The following is a 19,639-nucleotide window of genomic DNA, read 5'->3' as shown; positions in this document are numbered from 1 at the left end:
TCCTGAAGCCCAGTGTCAAGTACCCACAGTCAGTGATGGTCTGGGGTGCCATGTCAGCTGCTGGTGTTGGTCCACTGTGTTTTATCAAGGGCAGGGTCAATGCAGCTAGCTATCAGGAGATTTTGGAGCACTTCATGCTTCCATCTGCTGAAAAGCTTTATGGAGATGAAGATTTCATTTTCAGCACGACCTGGCACCTGCTCACAGTGCCAAAACCACTGGTAAATGGTTTACTGACCATGGTATTAATGTGCTCAATTGGCCTGCCAACTCTCCTGACCTGAACCCCATAGAGAATCTGTGGGATATTGTGAAGAGAAAGTTGAGAGACGCAAGACCCAACACTCTGGATGAGCTTAAGGCCGCTATCGAAGCATCCTGGGCCTCCATAACACCTCAGCAGTGCCACAGGCTGATTGCCTCCATGCCACGCCGCATTGAAGCAGTCATTTCTGCAAAAGGATTCCCGACCAAGTATTGAGTGCATAACTGAACATAATTATTTGAAGGTTGACTTTTTTTGTATTAAAAACACTTTTCTTTTATTGGTCGGATGAAAAATGCTAATTTTTTGAGATAGGAATTTTGGGTTTTCATGAGCTGTATGCCAAAATCATCAATATTAAAACAATAAAAGGCTTGAACTACTTCAGTTGTGTGTAATGAATCTAAAATATATGAAAGTCTAATGTTTATCAGTACATTACAGAAAATAATGAACTTTATCACAATATGCAAATTTTTTGAAAAGGACCTGTATTTTGTGTGATCCCTCTTATTTATCTCAGTAATAATAAACTAGCACTGATTCATGACCATGAACCTGTTTACTTATGTGGTTTATTTAAAACATTAAAATTAAGATTTTGTTTCTTTTGATGATTTCCTGTAATTGCACTTAAAACTGTATAACCAGACAGGTCCTCCACATACTTACATTATAAAAGAGCAAAAGCTTGTGTAGAAAAAAATGCTGGCTGGCAACAGCTTAGACAGGTCAGTAATGTTTTTAAGGCAGGCTTAGTGAAGGTGCTATTTGATGCCAAGAGAGGTGCAGAAATTACACCCGTCACTTTTAAAAAGATCAGAAACTCAGTTGTTACTGCTATTTAATCATTTTAAAGTGTACAGTCTACAAAATCATCTTTTAAAATAAAGCCTCTAAAGGCTTCATAGTGATTTAAAAAAAAAAAAGCAGCAGAGATTTATCACTGTCTTTATTGTAAATAAAATTAGATTATCAGACATTTATATTACGACACCAACAGCAGTAATTAAATTTCCAGTGCCGCAGTGTTTTTTTTTATTTCCTTCTCCCTAGATAAATAAACAGAAAGAGGACAATTAGTGGCTCAGTGTGGGACAGCATTAAAATGACAAGGGGATGTATAGCGCCTCTATCATAATGAGGCTCAAGCGAAGGCTTCCTCTCTTTTTTTGTTCCTCATCTCATTCCCCATTCTCTTTTTCCACCTCTCTTTATCCTCAAGTTGGAAGTAATGGCGGACAAAACGAGGCTACGAGAAAGAGTCCTCATCACTGATTTATGTTTGTTCCCATGTCCTGCATATATTTACCTCACTTTGAATGCAATCGAAAGCATTGCCCGTTACAAAAGCGCACACAAAAGCTCCAGCTTTCATTGTGATGCGGAAAGCCTCAACTTGCTTATCTCGCTCACAAAGCCTTTTTTTGCTTTGTTTTATCACGAATGCTTAAGTGGAAGCTGTTCTGTCTATTTTCACATGCAGTCGGAAACAAAATTATGCTGAAAAGGTGCCTAAGCGAGGTGGAGTTGGTGGAGAGCACCTCTGCTTGAAATGATATAATGTAGATGATTAAAAGTAATTTGATGGAGAGAAAGAGAATGTGTGAGTGTGAATGAACGAGTACATTAAAACTCACACGACCCTCGTAATGGCTTGATTGTTCATATATCTCGATTAGACTGTAATTGCCACACTGTCCTGTGTTAGTTTTAGCTAAAGGGGCTATCATGACACTTTTGAGGCTGGGCTGTGATGGTTTTAAGGGGAGCAACTCATCCTCTGTAGCTGGTATTGTGAAAGTATTATATTTCTTTAATATGTTAGTGAAGAGTGCTGCAGGGGTTGAAAATTATTGGTGTTCAGATGTATGCCATCTCAACAGTGCTGTAAGCTCTCATCTTAACTCTTCATGACCTCCAGCCAGAGAGACTTCACAAACGGCTGAGGAGAAAACCTCAGATGGCATGTGCTGAGGTAATGGGGCCCTTAAAAGCAACAATTAACATCTTCCAACAAGTTCAAAACATGCGGTTCTCACGCAGTGTGACCCGTTTGATAGCCTCTCTCTTATTTCTTTGTATAAACACAAACAAACATTCAGCAGTCACTTTTATCCAAATTTACAATGCTTTCAAGTACATTTCACCAGTTAATGCCTTCCCTGGGATTCAAGCTTGTGACCTTGGTCTTGCTCTTTTCACGCTCTACTTTTTGAGCTACAGGAATACCAGTGTACCAGGTTACTTTGTAAATGTAATATGTTACAGATTACAAGTTACCCTATTCAAAATGTAACAAGTAGTACTACTTTTGATTACTTTTCTAAATTTCAATCACTTTCAAACATTTAAAGCAGGCAGGGTTAACCTTACAGCAGTACTCAACAGTGGCTGCCACCTGATCTTATGACGAAAACGTACCTGTGGGAACTTTTCGCAATGTCGCGAAATACGTACCAATAAGTCCATATCACTGCAATTTCCAACAGAAATTAACACTAGAGGCGGTAAAACAGCAATCGCTTTCATAAACAGTTTTGATTACAGCTCCATATGTCCAAACGTAACAGGCTTGCTTCAGTAGCTCAGCTGCCACAGAACTGGACTTAGGATGTGGAATCCTTGGGTATGAATCCTGTGAAAAACATGACTAACGATGAAAGAGCTGAAAAATGAGAGATCGAAAAACAAGCTAAAACGGCATGCTTGCAACTGCGTTTAATAATACCTTCTTAAAAGGTCTTATTTCTCCACTACTGGCTCATTTATCAAATGGGCGCTTTCTCTTTGTCCTCCGCAAATTAAGCTGCAGTAGGTAATTTGGTAGAGAGACATTTGAATAAATTAGCGTTTGCGATTGACAACGCGTATGACAATGTTGTGATAACCAAATGCTTATAGGCAGCAACTAGTCGTCATCTTGTTCGCTCCATGAAACACATGTTAAAGGAACACTCCACTTTTTTTGGAAATAGACTCATTCTCCAACTCCCCCCGAGTTAATAAGTTGAGTTTTACCGTTTTGAAATCCATTCAGCCATTCTCCTGTTCTGGCGATATCACTTTTAGCATAGTTTAGCATAGATCATTGAATCCTATTAGACCAATAGATCGCGTTCAAAAATGACCAACGGGTTTCGATATTTAAAACTTCTGTAGTTCTGTAGTGACTCTTCTGCAGTTATATCGTGTATACTAAGACCGGCGGAAAATGTAAAGCTGCGATTTTCTAGGCCGATAAGATTAGGAACTACACTCCCATTCTAGTGTAATAGTCAAGGAAGTTTGCTGCCGTAATATGAATGCAGCAGGCACAGTAATATCACGCAGCGCCTGAAATTAGTTCCCAGCTAGGTAACTTCCAATGTAACCAGCACTACATTTGTGTAGCTCCCTGTGCATGCAGTTGGTCACGGGGGGAGTTGGAGAATGAGCCTATTTCCAAAAAAAGTGGAGTGTTCCTTTAATGCTCAGTAGTACACATATATGGTTCTGAAATGGGCATATATGCGGCTGAAAAATATAGCTTAGTGCAACCTAAATTTTTCAACATTTTTAAAGATTGGTTTTTTTTTTTTGGCATTTTTGCCTTTATTGGGATAGGACAGATCAATATTGACAGGAAGCAAAGTGGGAGAGAGATAGGGGGCAGGATCGGGAAAGGTCTTCGAGCCGGGATTCGAACACAGGATGCCCAAAGCGCAAAGTCACTGCATGTCAGCACGCTGCCCACAAGGCTATCAGCGCCAACCAAATTTTTCAACATTAACATTTTAATATAACATTATAGTCATTATGACCTTTAGAAAAATGTTTTTTTGAGGAGGTGGGGTAGTGCACAATAGGCCCCTGTGGAGTAGCCTAAACTTTTGTCCTTAATGGCATTTTTTTCCTTATATTACTTTTACTTTTATACTTGAAGTAGTTTTGAAACCAGTACTTTTACTTTTACTTAAGTAAAAAGCTTGAGATGATACTTCAACTTCTACAAAAGTCTTTTTAAACCCTAGTATCTATACCTCTACCCGAGTAATGAATGTTAATACTTTTGATACAACTGGCTGTGGTGACACGTACAAAACCAATGTCACATACAACTAACCATATGTACGTTCATCTGTTCCAGGAGGGGGAAAAAACACCCTTTTAACGTTAATCAGTGGACAGTTCACATCAAATATGTCACAAAACGTACATGGCAGTGTGTATTTCACATCTTGCGAAAAAGATTCCATAGGTACGTTTTCGTCATGAGATCAGGTTACTGCAGAATTCTGTAAAATTCTTCATCACTTGAATTGAGATTATAATTATTTCATTTTAAAACACAGCCACCACAAAATCAGACTTTAGCATGTCTTTTTAATTGAGATTGTTAACTTAAAGTGGTCATCAGATGCCCATTTTCCACAAGTTGATATGATTCTTTAGAGTCTTCATGAAAAGTCCATAACATGCTTTGAAATTTTAAACATGCTTCACAATTTCTCAATGGAACTGTAAAAAAAAAAAACTTTTTACCTTCAGCTCTGCAAAAATCAACCTGTTCTGGTGGTTGCTTTAAATGCTAATGAGCTCTGCTCGCCCCGCCCCTCTCCTCTCTCTTTGGAGTTACATGCCTGTTTACTTTAGCCGCATTTAGCCACGAAACTTGCTTACTACCACGTTATTACGAAAGCCAATTGCAAATATACAGTAAAAACCCTTACACTCTCTTCTACTGTAAGTGAAGCTGGATCACTACAATCAAAATGGCGATCGTACTGTTACAGCTCATTCAAGGCGGGTCTAAGGTAAGACAGCCGAGTCAATCAATTTATCATGGGAGCGGTCTTCGTCGGTGTAACGTCACACAGACAAGATGCTAAGAATGGCTTGATTTGAAAAAGGGGAAATTATTGGACTTTTTTTTTATCATGTGTACACACACTGCCAACACACATTTATGTTCAAACAACATAAAAGTGAACGTTGCATCCGATGACCCCTTTAAATACTAATTTAAAATCATAACAAGAAATATTTTAATAGCTATGATAATGTTTTTGGAATCAAATCTTTGCATAACTATGACAGGGAACGCTGGCATCTAACAATGCTTTGTAAAAAAACATTTAAATTCTAAAAAATAAAGCATATACATAAACCCAAATAGAAAATAAAACTGTTATTCAAATAAGCCTGTGTCCTGTTCTCTGTCCTAAACTCCTGAAACATTGGTGTTTTCGGAGCAGTCAATGCAATTTGGGAAAGAAATCAATTAAATCTGTGTGTGGGTGTGTGTGTGTACTGGTATTCACTAGGTTAACAAGAACCAAATGTCCCCAAAAGGATAGTAATACCAGTCAATTCTGACCTTGTGGGGACATTTGTAGGTCCCCATGAGGAAACAAGCTTATAAATCATATAGAATAAAGTGTTTTGAAAATCTGAAATAGCAGAACGTTTTTGTACAATAGAAAAACCATTATACCTATGCAATTTCCCCCCAAAAATGGAAAACTGTGCTTGTGAGAAAATTCAGATGAAACCCCCTTTGTAATTGTTAACATTTTCATAAGTAACTGCAATTTAATAACACATTTTCCTCAGTAACTGTAATCAATTAGTTTCATTTATTTTGTAATTCAATTACATAACGCTGTTAGATGTAACTATAGTAGTCAACATTTGAAGTGGATAATGAGTGGATATTGTTTTGGTTTTAGGCCTACTTTAATGAAAGGTTTTGATCCACTTTAAATGTTGACTACTGTAGTTACTCCCCAACACTGAGGAATGCACATACTGTACATACTATGTGTCTGCAAGATGATTCATCTATTAATTTTTAGCAAGTGTGCATTTTTATGCCAGAGATCTCATCAGTAATCACAAGTTGTTCCAGCACACATACATTTACACAGTCAAAAAATGATTTATTGAAGCTGTCAATAAAACTTAAGGTTATTTATGGTTATGGTTATAGGATTATTTCAGTACATTTCACAGGAAAATAGTATTTCATCTTTTTTACTTCAAAATTTCATGTTTGATTCAAAGTTTTATTTGCCATTTAGTGTAATTACTTATGGAATTTACCATTTTTTTTAACAGTGAATTATTTAACTAACATTAGAGACAAATGTTTACAAACCCTTTCCCCTGGTTTCACAGACCAGACTTAAGCCTAGTCCGAGACTAAACTGTAATGGTGCATTCAACTTCACACCAGACGCGAATGAAGCGGCAAGCATGAGTGATTTACATGTTAAGTCAATGCAAAGACGCGAATAGCCATCCTGCGGCGCGAAACGCACGAATAGCGCGCATGAAGCGGCGCGAATTCAAGCGTTTGCCGCGCGAGTTCAAAAATCTGAACTTGTGAAAATTCGCGTTGCGTTAACCAATCAGGAGCTTGCTCTAGTAGTGACGGAGGCAGAAATCCAAAACAACAATGGAGGACAAAATCACCGTTGCTGTCTGTGGTTACTCGGAGATGTACGATACATCTTTGTACTTTTATAGAAACAGGAATAAAAATCTTCCAAGGATCTTGCTTGGAAGAAAGTGAGTGAAGAGGTCGGACAATCTGGTAAATTAAAAAAAAAACGCTCTTTACTCAATCTGACCTACATATATATACATATTGAGATTACAAGCAAGCTAAAGCTGGCAAATTGAGCTCATTCACCTATTTTACAACTGCTTTCCAGCTGACGAGTGGCAGACGCCCCTCCCATGATACGAATTCGCATCTGTTGTGAAGTAAATGTCACACGCGAATTTCATGCGCGAATGAAGCTAGTAAACTTAAATGTTTAAGCGTCCAACTACGCGCGAATAGCGCGATTTATTTGCGCAAGTCGCGTCTGGTGTGAACGCACCGTAAGTCTGAGCTGTTTCAACTGAAATTAAATTGCACTAATTGATCTTAAAATATATCAGTGCCTTTGAAGATGCAATCCAGTAATATTTTTTCTAAGCATGTTTATAAAAATTACTTAAGGGGTCCTATTATGCTCTTTTAAAAAGTCTTTATTTTGTTTTGGGGGTGCACTAGAACATGCTCTCATGCTTGGTGGTTCGAAAAATGCATTATTTTTGACATAATATACATTGTTGCATTAGCTTTATCCCCAGGCTGACACAAATGGCTCGATTAGTTCCGGGTTAGATGAAGGTCTGCCTTCCGAAAAACAAAATGCGTTGTGATTGGTTAGCAGTCCCACTGCATTTGTAATTGGCGAACAGCTTAGACAGCGTTCAGTCCTGCCACTTTAGTCAATGTTCACGTTTAAACAGCTCCCCCACCTCGTCCCTACCCACCCACCAACGATTCGAATTTCCATAGGCGGGATTTATTAGAATGATATTCTAATGCAGGGGTGCCCACACTTTTTTGGCTTGTGAGCTACTTATAAAATGACGAAGTCAAAATGATCTACCTACTATAAAAATGCAAAACATATATTTATTTATGAATATATTGAGAATTCTTTATATGTTGGTGTAGCTTGCATAACTACATGAACCCATATTGCACAATACAACTACATACAATTACATTCATTACTTTACTCTGATGACTTGCACTGAATGGAATCAGCCACTTGGCGCAGCTGTATGCACAATCATGCGCGGTGATTCGTGTCATAAAAAGTCAGATGTCAGACTGGCTGCCTTGTATGTCAATCAAGTGACAAAATTAATAATGAGGACGGATGATTGGCTGACTACATTGGCTGATCGTCTACTTAATTTGACTTCTAATTGTTAATGCCGTGCGATCTACCCACACCACCTTTGCGATCGACCGGTAGATCGCGATCGACGTATTGGGCACCCCTGTTCTAATGGATCGCGTTGTGACATCACAGCATCTGGAAAACAAACGTTGTAGTCCAAAGGAGCTGTTCATTGTAGTTCTTGAAAAGGATTTTTTTTTTTTTTTTAACTAAATATCTCCCTTTGGAGTGGACTTTGAGATTTGTAACTTTGTAGATGTTTTTTTTATGCTCATACACACCACACACTGGCAAAAATTCAAGGTGAAAAAGCATAAAAGGACCCCTTTAAATGTCCTAATTGAACTATGGCCTAATCTTGGCTTAGTCTAATCCCTGTCTGTGAAACTGGGTGTTTCATATGATGAATTAATGGAGTTTATGACTTGGTTTTATTGTATATATACAATGATATTAATTAAATATGGTATTACTTAAAGGGGAATTTGGATGCCCATTTTCTACAAGTTGGTATTATTCATTAGGATCTTCATAAAATGTCTGCAAAATACTTTGGTTAAAATTTCTTAATGGTTGGTAAACAACACCTATTTTGTCTTGTCAAAAACAGCTCTGTTCACAACAAGCAGTTTCAATGCATGGCTCTTCAAATAATAATGAGCCACTGCTCACCCCGCCCCCTCTTCTGTTTTTTTGTGTATTTGTTGCATTACCATCAAAAACAAAACTAATCTAGTGCATTCCCAGTGTCTCTGATGTCAGGAGAAAGTGAAGACTCTTATGTTCACTTCTACATCCAACTACAAAACACCTGCATTGCTTACTTGAGCGCGGAGAAAATGGTTGACAGCATACAACTGGCTAAGGGCAGAAATATGATAATACAGAATAGTCAGTCAAAGGTTGTGGATGTCATCCTACTCAGAAAATCCAAACACTGCACCATGTAAAAGTGAATTTTGCATCCGATGTCCCCTTTAAAGCACCCTGTATCTATACAATCTGCACACAGCACACAATTTTATAGTTACTGTAATCTTGATTTGATATGAGCTATGAAATCTACAAGAATATTTTATGATCCTTTTATGATTGCTGTTTCATTCATCATTATGCGAGGGTGTTTACAGAGATCCATCAAGGAGAATAGCTCATTTGTCGTAGGCTGATATGATTATCAAGTGTTTATTTCATTTGTTTAAAACCGCAAACAGCACATCTGAGCTTCTGAGCTGAGTGTTGGACAAGACGCCCGGAGTACTGAAATACACCCGTCCATACACTGACTTTACAAAACGCATCTGTGGGAGGTGTGTAGTGTGTGGGCAAAAGGTACGAATCTAACTTGAAAGTGCCTGCTATATGTAGTCTAGCATCAAGGTGGCCCACAGGAGTCGAATTGGAAGCTGCACTGGTTAGAAACTGAACAGAAATGCTTTTTATCGTGCTCATATGGTGGGTTATCTGTATGCATTATTTTTCACTGAATATATTTGTCTCAGAGCTTGAGGGGAGCTGCTGTGATTAGTCTCCAAAATTAAGTAACCTCTTAATTGGCACCATCCAAGAGGTGAAAACAATGTTGTGAGACACAGTGCTAATGGGCATTAGCATGTTTATAAATAACCGATTGCATATAGAGCTTCAATTGTGACTCATTGATTGTGATTTCCCTCCACTAGTGTTATGGAGAGTGTAGTATGTAATGTTTCCACATTGTGATAACAAGCCATTTGAAAATTCAAACTCGCTAGCATATGTTCTCGCAAAGGTTCTCCACTCTGTCTAGCTGAGGGTAGCCACAACTTACTCTCATAAGTGGCGTAATTTGTTGAGTAGCTGGAGGTGATAGAACGCAGGATGGGGGCTGAAATGATTCATAGCTCCATCCAGAAGAAACGCAGATAATGATGCTGACATTCGGCATGTCAGTAGACTCGGGGGTGCTTTTATATGAATTCAATGCACCGTTACGTCAATATAATTGTGAATGGGTGTCTTTCATTTACATTGTTTACTTGGATAATGTCTAAGAAGCTACATTTGTTTTGATCACGTCTAATGCCATTTTGAGCTAAAGTCGTAGCTGTAAAAAGTGGGAGTGACGTTCATGGGCGTCTTGGAAACCCCAGCTGGGGATTTAATCTTGTCTGGGTACTTGTCTTGACTTGATTTCATTGCCACCTTTGTGAGAGTCCACCAAACAGACAGATTTAACCCCCTCTCTGGATGGGAGGATATGCATCTTTTGTGAGACGGCTGAGAAATGTCTTACTAAAATCTGGGGTTTGCTTTGTTCTTTCCATATGCTGTTACATCTTATTCACAGTTGAGTGTTTTAGGCTTTATAGGAAACATTATTGACCAATAGTTAGTACATAACTGGATCTTCTGGTGAAAACTTCTCTCTGGTGATGTATTCAGGATCAGGACTTCTCCAATCATTAAGTTGCTTAAACCCACCCCTTCAAGGTTACACTCATCTGCCTCCACTTGAGTGCAACGAGCAAATCCTAACATCCAATCAACTTGGCTGTCAACCAAGTCCCTACCCTTTTTCCTTTCCAATAATCAGTTACATTTGGATGTACATGACAATACAGAAGAAAAGATACTTCCATTTCATTTCAACTTTAAGTTATGGTTACACTGTATTGTTTGCACTTTTTGCAGAAATAAACTCTAAAAGTTATAAAGTAAAAATGTGACCCTGCACCACAAAATCAGTCATAAGGGACAACTCTTTGAAACTGAGATTTATACATTATCTGAAAGCTGAATAAATGAGCTTTCCGTTGATGTATGGTTTGTTAGGACAATATTTGGCAGAGATACAACTATTTGAAAATCTGGAATCTGAGGTTGCAAAAAAATCTAAATACTGAGAAAATTGCCCTTAAACTATTCCAAAGGAAGCTCTTAGCAATGCATATTACTAATCAAAAATAGTTTTTATATATTTATGGTAGGAAATATCTTCATGGAACATGATCTTTACTTAATATCCTAATGATTAAAGAAAAATTGATCATTTTGACCCATACAATGTATTTTTGGCTATTGCTGCAAATATACCCATGCTACTTAAGACTGGTTTTGTGGTCCAGGGTCACAAATGGTTTTTGCAAGTAAAAACTATGAATTACAATATAACTTAGGTGAAAAACAGTATGATGACATTCCCAGAAGTCTTTTGGCTTTTCTGTTAGAGGTAGACTTGGTATTTAGGATTACAGTGCCTTGCAAAAGTATTCATACCCTTTCATTTTTTTTCACATTTTGTTTTGTTGCAGCATTATGTTAAACTGCTTTAAATTAGTTTTTCCCCACATCAATTTACACTCCATACACCATAATAATGACAAAGCAAAAAACAGATTTGCAAATTTTACAAATGTATTAAAAATAAAACACTGAAATAAGTACATTTCATAAGTATTCATACCCATAACTAAATACATAGTTGAGGCACCTTTACAGCCTCAAGTCTTTTTGGGTATGATGTGACAAGCTTTGCACATCTGCATTTGGCAAATATCTGCCATTCTTTGCCTCACCTTTTCACCTCTCAAGCTCTGTCAGCTTGGATAGAGGCTGGCAGACATTTTCTAGAGTCCTCCATTATGGATAATGCTTCTGTGAACCTTCAATGCAGCAGATTTTTTTCTGAAATCTTCCCTAGATCATTGCCTTAATGCAGTGGTTCTCAAAGTGGGGGGCGCGCCCGCCAGGGGGGGCGCACGAGTATTGCAGGGCCATCAGCAGAAAAATAAATATAGAAACGTAAACAGCCAAAGGATGTAACTTAGAATGGGAGATGAACGGTGTGTGAAAGAGAAGAGAAAACCATAGATTAATTCGCACAGACCCAGGCAGGTGCTGGTCATTCAAAAACTCAATGCAGAAAATTTGACGAGGTATAATTGCTCTCGGCTTCAAAGTTAAAATGACTTGCAACTGTCGCTTTGTCGCATCCAGCAGATATGTCTGGACACGACAAAGCGACCATTGCAAATCATTTAAACTTTGTGTGAGCACGTCATAAATAGAACATGGCAGCAGATTACTGTCGGGGATTTGCCGTGTCTAACTCAGCGGCAGAGTTCAGCTCACGCAGGGGCGAAATTTCCACTTGGGGCTTTTCAAAATCCTGTTTGTGTCCTCCCACTTTCAAATGGTTTTGTAAAAGTAATGTCTTGTATTGTAGAATGCACGCTCAGCGACGCCGATTCGCGCGATCGTTAAAATGAAACCGAAAGTAAAACGCGCAAGCGCATTCAAAAGCAATTTTAATACCCCACGTTTAGAGATCGACTCCCCAATGCGCGCAAATTAGGCTACATAAAATATCTAGGCTGTTTATTAGTATGTGGCTATAATAAGTTGTGTAGTTGTCTATAGCTCTGTATCATGATGGGAAAATTCGGTCTCTATTTGCACTTTGAATATTGAAAGAGTAGCCTACTTTGATTATGGCTGCATTTATTGCCTACATGACTAAGAAAGAACTGTGTCGTTAATTTTTTGTTATTTATACTGTAGATTCTTTAAAAATGCAGTGGTTGCCTCTAATTTAAATGGCTGTACTTATAATAGAGAAAATAAACATCTTGTTCATGTACTCATATTTTCATTCATTCCTGTCCCTTGCTTAAGGCGTAAAATATATAAAAAAGGCTTTGAGAATCAGCCCATTTGCTTGTAAAACATCTGCAATCAGAATCGGCCATGAGGAATCAAGATCGGCACATTACTAAAAATAAATTGGGTGCTCCTATATTTTTTTGGTGCTCCTAACTTTTTGAAGTTGGGAGCACCAGTGCTACCAAGTAAAAAAGCTAATTTCAAGCCCTGCTATGCCTTAGGACAGCATGAAACCCACACACACACAAAAAAAAATAAAATAAATAACATAGAGAATTATAATAATAACAGTTATTCTCCCTGTGCTATGTTTTATGTTTCAAGTGTTGCAAGGTTTTTGTTGTTGTTGTTGTTGTTGTTGTTGTTGTTGTTGTTGTTGTTGTTTAACTAAGAAAGCATAAATTTTTCATTATGTTTAGTAAAAATCATTTATTAGTCTTAGGTGGGATAGGTATTTCCGGGAGGGGGGGCGCCAGATTTTTTTAAAGGTTTAAAGGGGGGCGCGACCAAAAAAGACCTCAGGAATTGGTTTTTGCTCTGATATGCATTTTTGAGAGGTGTGTGCCTTTCTAAATCATACCCATTCAAATGAATTTGCCACAGTTTAACTCCACTCGAAGTGTAGTAACATCTAGAAGCAATATGAATGCTCCTGAGCTAAATTTCGAGTGTCCCAGAAAAGGGTATGAATACTTATGCAAGGGATCTTTTCAGTTTTTTATTTTTAATAAATTTGCACAAATGTTAAAAACCTATTTTTTGCTTTGCCATTATGGAGTAGGGAGTGTAGATTTATGTGGGAAAAAAGTAATTTAAAGTAGTTTAACATAAGGCAGCAACATAACAAAATGTGAAACAAATTAAGGGGTATGAATAATTTCGCAAGGCACTGTAAATATAATTAAATATTAAGTTTTAAGTTGTAAAATATAAAGACACCAATATGCCATCCCTTAATGACTGAAACATTAGCCCCTATTACACATATGGTCTTTACTGGTAAATTATCGTTAAAAGATCATGTGTGAACAGGACTTTTTTCAGAAATACCAGTAAATTCATTCTAGCAATTTACTGGTATCAGAAGTTGTAACATTACCAGTAAATTACCGGTAATGTGCTTGGTTAAACACAGAATGAGATAACTGGTTTGAGCATGTACGAGTTCCGAACGCTCTGGGCCAATCATAACATTCTGATGCAGATTTACTCCACACTGTGAAGTTCGGTTTGAAGCCATCTAATACGATATCGCTGGGCCAAAAGCAGCTCCATCAATGTGAACATCTGACACGCAAATGAAAACGTCAACAAAACATGTTTACAAACACAACACCGGGAGGCGCAGCCATTTAGAGGTCTTTTCTGGTTAATGATATCACAGATTTACCGGTATTTTGAAACTGATGTGTGAATGGCACTTTACCAGTAAAAGTTGTGGTAACTGTATGGCAATTTACTGTGTGAAAGGGGATATTGTTTCCATGATTTTTAAGGTAAGCCTCACAGGCAATCACAGCTGCTGTTTTTTTTCTGTAAATTTAACCAGATATTTTTTACTGTGTAGTCAGAGCCATAACCTTGTGTGCAGCGTTCAGACATGGCACAACAGCAGTTTGGGTGACCTGAGTCCGAGTCCTGGCTCATGGGGTCCTTTCCCAGTCCTATTCTCCTCTTTTGTATCCAACTGTTACCTGTCTCTCTTGAACTGTCCTATTCAAATATTGGCAAAACTGCCATAAATATAACTTTCAAAAAAGTTATAGATATAAAAAGGTGAAAAAACATCCTGGCAGGGATTCTACCCACCTAGCTGACCCTGACGACTTAAATCCTCCCTGAATGTATTTATTTTGCAAGGATAAGACTCTTTTTTATTTGATCAGACCTGCATTTTCGAGACCACCAATGACCGTATTTGCATTTCATGAGCGTCTCTTTTATTCTCAGTGCAATTCCACTGAAATCAAGCTAATGCCACATCCAACTTTTTTGTTTTGTTTGTTTATTTCTTCTTGCTAATCCACTGTGGCCCATTTGCTCGTCCGTTCAATTGCTGGTTTTTGGCACATTCTAAATATGAATCCGTCATGGCCATTAACCATTTATAACAGATCTGTTCTAGAAGCATAGCATTTGTGAAATCCTGTAAATGAGTGTTAGCTGGGAAATCCTGCATCATGCTGCTATGTGTTAAAAGGATGTGCAAGATTTCAGGCGAGTTCACAGCTCACCTGTGGGTGCGTCTGTCACTTTCACAAACACCTCCCTGGCTGCAAAAACTGTTTAAGTGTGGCATGGGGTAAAATGGTCTCTGTTTCAGCAGCTACGAGAAGGCTCTAGAAGGTTCGGCAGTGATCTTTGCGTCCTCAAGGCCTGGCATTACTGAATGCAAGTACTGCCATCACATTGACAGGCTCTATACAGTCAAACCAAAATTTATTTAGACACCCTCAATATTTCTCACATTATCACAGTTTTATATGCTAAAATTGTAATAAAATGTGACAAGAACTCAGAGTTAAACTGTGTCAGAAAAAAATCAGCTTGATATTGTCAGATAGAAAGGTATGTAACAAAACACGGTCAGGTCAAAGTGTCAAATCAAATTTTTGGTCCCAAATTTTTATAAAGTTTACTGGTAGTCCACTGTATGAAGATTTTTTTGGGTATAGTATGTATATATAGTTTACTTTAGTTTACTATCATCATTTGCATAAATTAACTATAGTGTCCAGCACCCACTAGTAAAAAAATATCAAAAATTATTTCTGGCATCAGATGTAATTTGTCTGTTATTTTCTGCTTACAAAAAGATTGGATTTCTTTTGGTGTGTTTGGCAATTGACAGAACAAATAAGTGCAACTTGATGTGCCAGAGAGCATCTTCACAGGGTTATTAATTATAAGACCATAAAAAAAATTTAATTATGCATTAAAAACAAAAAAATGCATTAACACATTTTAAGTCTTTTAGATAGTGCCAGATGGGATTGGTTCAAGTATGCTCAGATTCAAAGAAAACAGAGTGTGTGACTTTGCCTTTGTATTGCAGTAAAGTTCAACGAAATGTTTCATTTTCCCTCCCACATTACAATTAAAAGTAAAATTAAAACATACCGTACAAGACTCTGCGCATCAATAATAACTATGTTAATGGCTTTGCAATGTAAGCACCATAACAAAGTCCTATGCACGAAAAAGGTCGAAGACCACTGGTTATTATGACTGACTGAAAACAATAACGAACATTAATGACAGAGAACTAGATGTGTGGGACTCTAAAAAATGCAAAGCGTTGACTATAAATTACAATAAATGCTACAAAACCAAATATTACTGACTTTTTCAAAACAGTTAATAGGTGCAACTCCAATGGAAATGAAAAAATGTCAACAAAACGCCAGGTGTGTATTTTATTATGCATTCAGAACATACACACAGACTTCTGAATCTAGTGAGAATTTAACATAAATGCTTTTATACCTACACTTCCCCATAAAACCTGTTGGTTACTAGACAGAGAGTAATCTTACGAGTCTTTCAAACGGTATAAAGACTGTTCAAACATCCTTGGTTTTTGACGTTAAACATATTTTGTCACTACATTTGTGAGGACATTTGGTCCTCACAACTAAGTATAATAAAGCTGTATACACATACACAGGCTTTACTGACCCTGAATTTCTCTCAGCTCTAAACCACTCTCGAGTTAAGCCTACTTGTACTGTACAATAAATGGCTGAATATCTCAGTAATGGCAAGGACAACATGACAATAGGGAAAAATGCGACGAGTACACAAGTGCCCAATCGCGAGTAAGGAGCACAGCATCATGAACAAAAACATTAATAAGCTCGTTAGGGAACGTTATATCACAAAATGTCCTTTATCATCAGTAATTAATCTGTTATTTCATGCCTATTTATTGCTACGTTACTCGACATTACTCAGAGCACCTGCTCTCAAAACAGTTTTAAAAACCTCAGACGAAGCGCAACGTCGCTAATCTCATATCTAAACTGTTTCTCTCACGCTCTCACTCTTCGTTCTTTTTTTTAAAGAATAGCTTAAAAATCACGTGTTAAACAACTTTTCAGTGTAAATGCGGTCAAGACTCTAATTACTCCAGGAATAATTAAAACGCGCAACACTGGAGGCATTCAGGAGCAGAGAAACAGCATATTTACCTCACACACCTAACATGTTCATCGACAGGTTGGGTTTTGACATCTTCCCCACTGCTGCTTTCACAAACTCTATCGCAATCTATAAAGTCGAGCACGGGTCGAAACGGAACAAATCGAGATCTCCTAGTTTGTTTCAACAGATGTTCAGCCTGTTTCGCGGTGCCAATATGTGATGGGAAGGAAAGCTTAAAAGAAAACACATAAAACAAAAATGTAAAACAATACAGGCTACCAAAATATCTAAAGTTGTTTTACCTGCTCGGGATGGCACAGAGTACACACGGGATGGATGAGGAAATCCAAACTTTGAAGACCGCAAGCCTTTGATCGGCTGTTAATGGCTCGTTTGTGAGAGACGCATTAGATCGGCGCAGTTCTGACAAGACTATCGGCTAGCAATGCTGCTGTCTGTCTCTCCCTCCCTCTCTCTCGCTCCCCCAGAGAAATAAATAATCTCTGCTTTCATCTGGATCACCGAATCTCTCCCTCCCTTTCCAGTTTGCCGCGCTCTTTCTATCTCTATCTCTCCTTTTTTCTCTCACACACACAATTTACGTCTGTTGTGTTTATACAGTGTTAATGATATTTTCTCTCAACCCTCTCACAAACATTTCAACATTTTTGATCATAATTAAAACATTATTTATGTTTAACGAGCTTTTTTCAATTCGTGTCGGGGACTACATTTTATAAACCTGGACCCAATGAGTAAGATATGCCGTTTTAGACCTTATTGGGCCACCTTTATCATACACTCTAAAAAATGCTGTTTTTTTTTTTAACCAAATGCTGGGTTCAGCCTGTTGGGTCATTTTATTGGGTTATTTTTTTTTTTTAACATTTTTACCCAGGTGCTTGGTAGTTTTTCTGCACTTAAAAAAAATGCTAGGTTGTTTTTTAACCCAAGTGCTGGGTTCGGCCTGTTAGGTCCTTTTATTGTGTCATTTTTTAACATTTTTACCCAGGTGCTGGGTAGTTTTTCTGCACTTAAAAAAATGCTAGGTTGTTTTTTAACCCAAGTGCTGGGTTCGGCCTGTTAGGTCCTTTTATTGTGTCATTTTTTTTAACATTTTTACCCAGGTGCTTGGTAGTTTTTCTGCACTCTAAAAAATGCTGGGTTTTCAACCCAAATGCTGGGTTCAGCCTGTTGGGTCATTTTTTATATTTTTACCCAAGTGCTGGGTAGTTTTTCTGCACTTAAAAAAACACTAAGTTGTTTTTTTAACCCAAACGCTGGGTTCAGCTGTTAGGTCATTTTATTGGGTTATTTTTTAACATTTTTACCCAGGTGCAGGGTAGCTTTTATGCACTCTAAAAAATGCTGGGGTTTTTTTTAACCGAAATGCTGGGTTTAGCCTGAAGGGTCATTGTATTGGGGTATTTTTTTATATCTATTTTTACCCAGGTGTTGGTTCACCCTTTTGGGTCATTTTATTGGGTTATTAACATATTAACATTAACATTTTTGCCCAGGTGCTTAGTGTCACGGTGCGTGCAGGAACGGGCAACACTACGGAGTAAAATGCAAAGTCTTTAATAAATCCTCAGGTATGGTAACAACAGCAGACAAAGAGACTGGAACACAGGAGGTAATGTATGGAACACTAGATGTAACGTTTTCGTCGGACAAAGAAACAGGGAAAACAAACAAACTTATACAGGGCGGCTAATTGACAAAGACAGGTGAGGCTGATGACACTGAAGAGAAGGAAGTCCAAACATGGGCATAGGGGAAACCAATACACACAGCACAACGGGGGGAGACACTAGGAGAAACCAAAACATTCAGTCCGGGGGGGACACTGGGAAAAACTAACAAAAACAGTCCAAAACCTAACACTTGGTAGTTTTTCTGTAAAAAAAAAGCTGGGTTATTTTCTTTTAACCTTATTGCTGGATTCAGCCTGTTGGGTCATTTTATTGTGTTATTTTTTTAACAGTTTTACTCAGGTGCTTGGTAGTTTTTCTATACTGTAAAAAATGCTGGGTTATTTTTTTTAACCCAAATGCTGGATTCAGCCTGTTGGGTCATTTTATTGAGTTATTTTTTAACATTTTTACCCAGCTGCTGGGTAGTTTTTCTGCACTCTATAATGCTGTTTTTTTTTTACCCAAATGCTGGGTTCAGCTTGTTAGGTCACTTTATTAAGTTATTTTTTTAACATTTTTACCCAGGTTCTGGGTAGTTTTTCTGCACTCTAAAAAATGCTGGGTTATTTTTTGTAACAAAAATGCTGGGTTCAGCCTGTTGGGTCATTGTATTGGGGTTTAGAGTGCATTTTTATTATTTCAAATGGAAAACCTTCAATAGATTGACCGACCCAGCACTATGTCAAAAAAGAACCCAACAAAAGGGTCAATTTATAAAACCCAACAAGCTGGGTCAAAATAACCTAGCTAGCATGTGTTCTGTCCAATGTTTACCCATTTAACTTTGTTACATCCCCAAAGGAAGGTTTTTAGCATTTTTGTCAGGTTTTGCTCACGTTTTGGTACACATCTGTCCCCAAAATGTCGGTAAGTAGGTACACGTGCATGCACACATGCGCGCACACACACACACACACACACACACACACACATGTTGGGTTTACATGTTTTATGGGGACATTCCATAGGCGTAATGGTTTTCATACTGTACAAACCGTACTTTCTATCGCCCTACACCTACACCTACCCTACACCTAAACCTAGCCCTCACAGGAGATTGTGCATACTTTTACTTCATCAAAAAAACTCATTGTGCATGATTTATAAGCCTGTTTCCTCATGGGGACCTAAGAAATGTCCCCACAAGGTCAAAATCTACT

At 37.9% G+C, this 19,639-nt stretch overlaps 1 protein-coding gene across 2 annotated transcripts in view; it reads right to left on the bottom strand.

The window, feature by feature from the left end:
* Nucleotides 1-17,263, bottom strand: part of camkvl (CaM kinase-like vesicle-associated, like) — a 67,958-nt gene extending 50,695 nt beyond the window's left edge. For both annotated transcript variants that reach the window (XM_073823768.1, XM_073823769.1), the window contains exon 1: nt 17,085-17,263. The gene's annotated coding sequence lies outside the window, so the exon portion shown is untranslated. The remainder of the gene's footprint in view (nt 1-17,084) is intronic.
* Nucleotides 17,264-19,639: the final 2,376 nt, after the last annotated feature.

This window comes from Garra rufa, chromosome 18 (assembly GCF_049309525.1).
Source record: "Garra rufa chromosome 18, GarRuf1.0, whole genome shotgun sequence".
Taxonomy (NCBI): Eukaryota; Metazoa; Chordata; class Actinopteri; order Cypriniformes; family Cyprinidae; genus Garra; species Garra rufa.
This window is presented reverse-complemented; position numbering and strand designations above follow the sequence as displayed.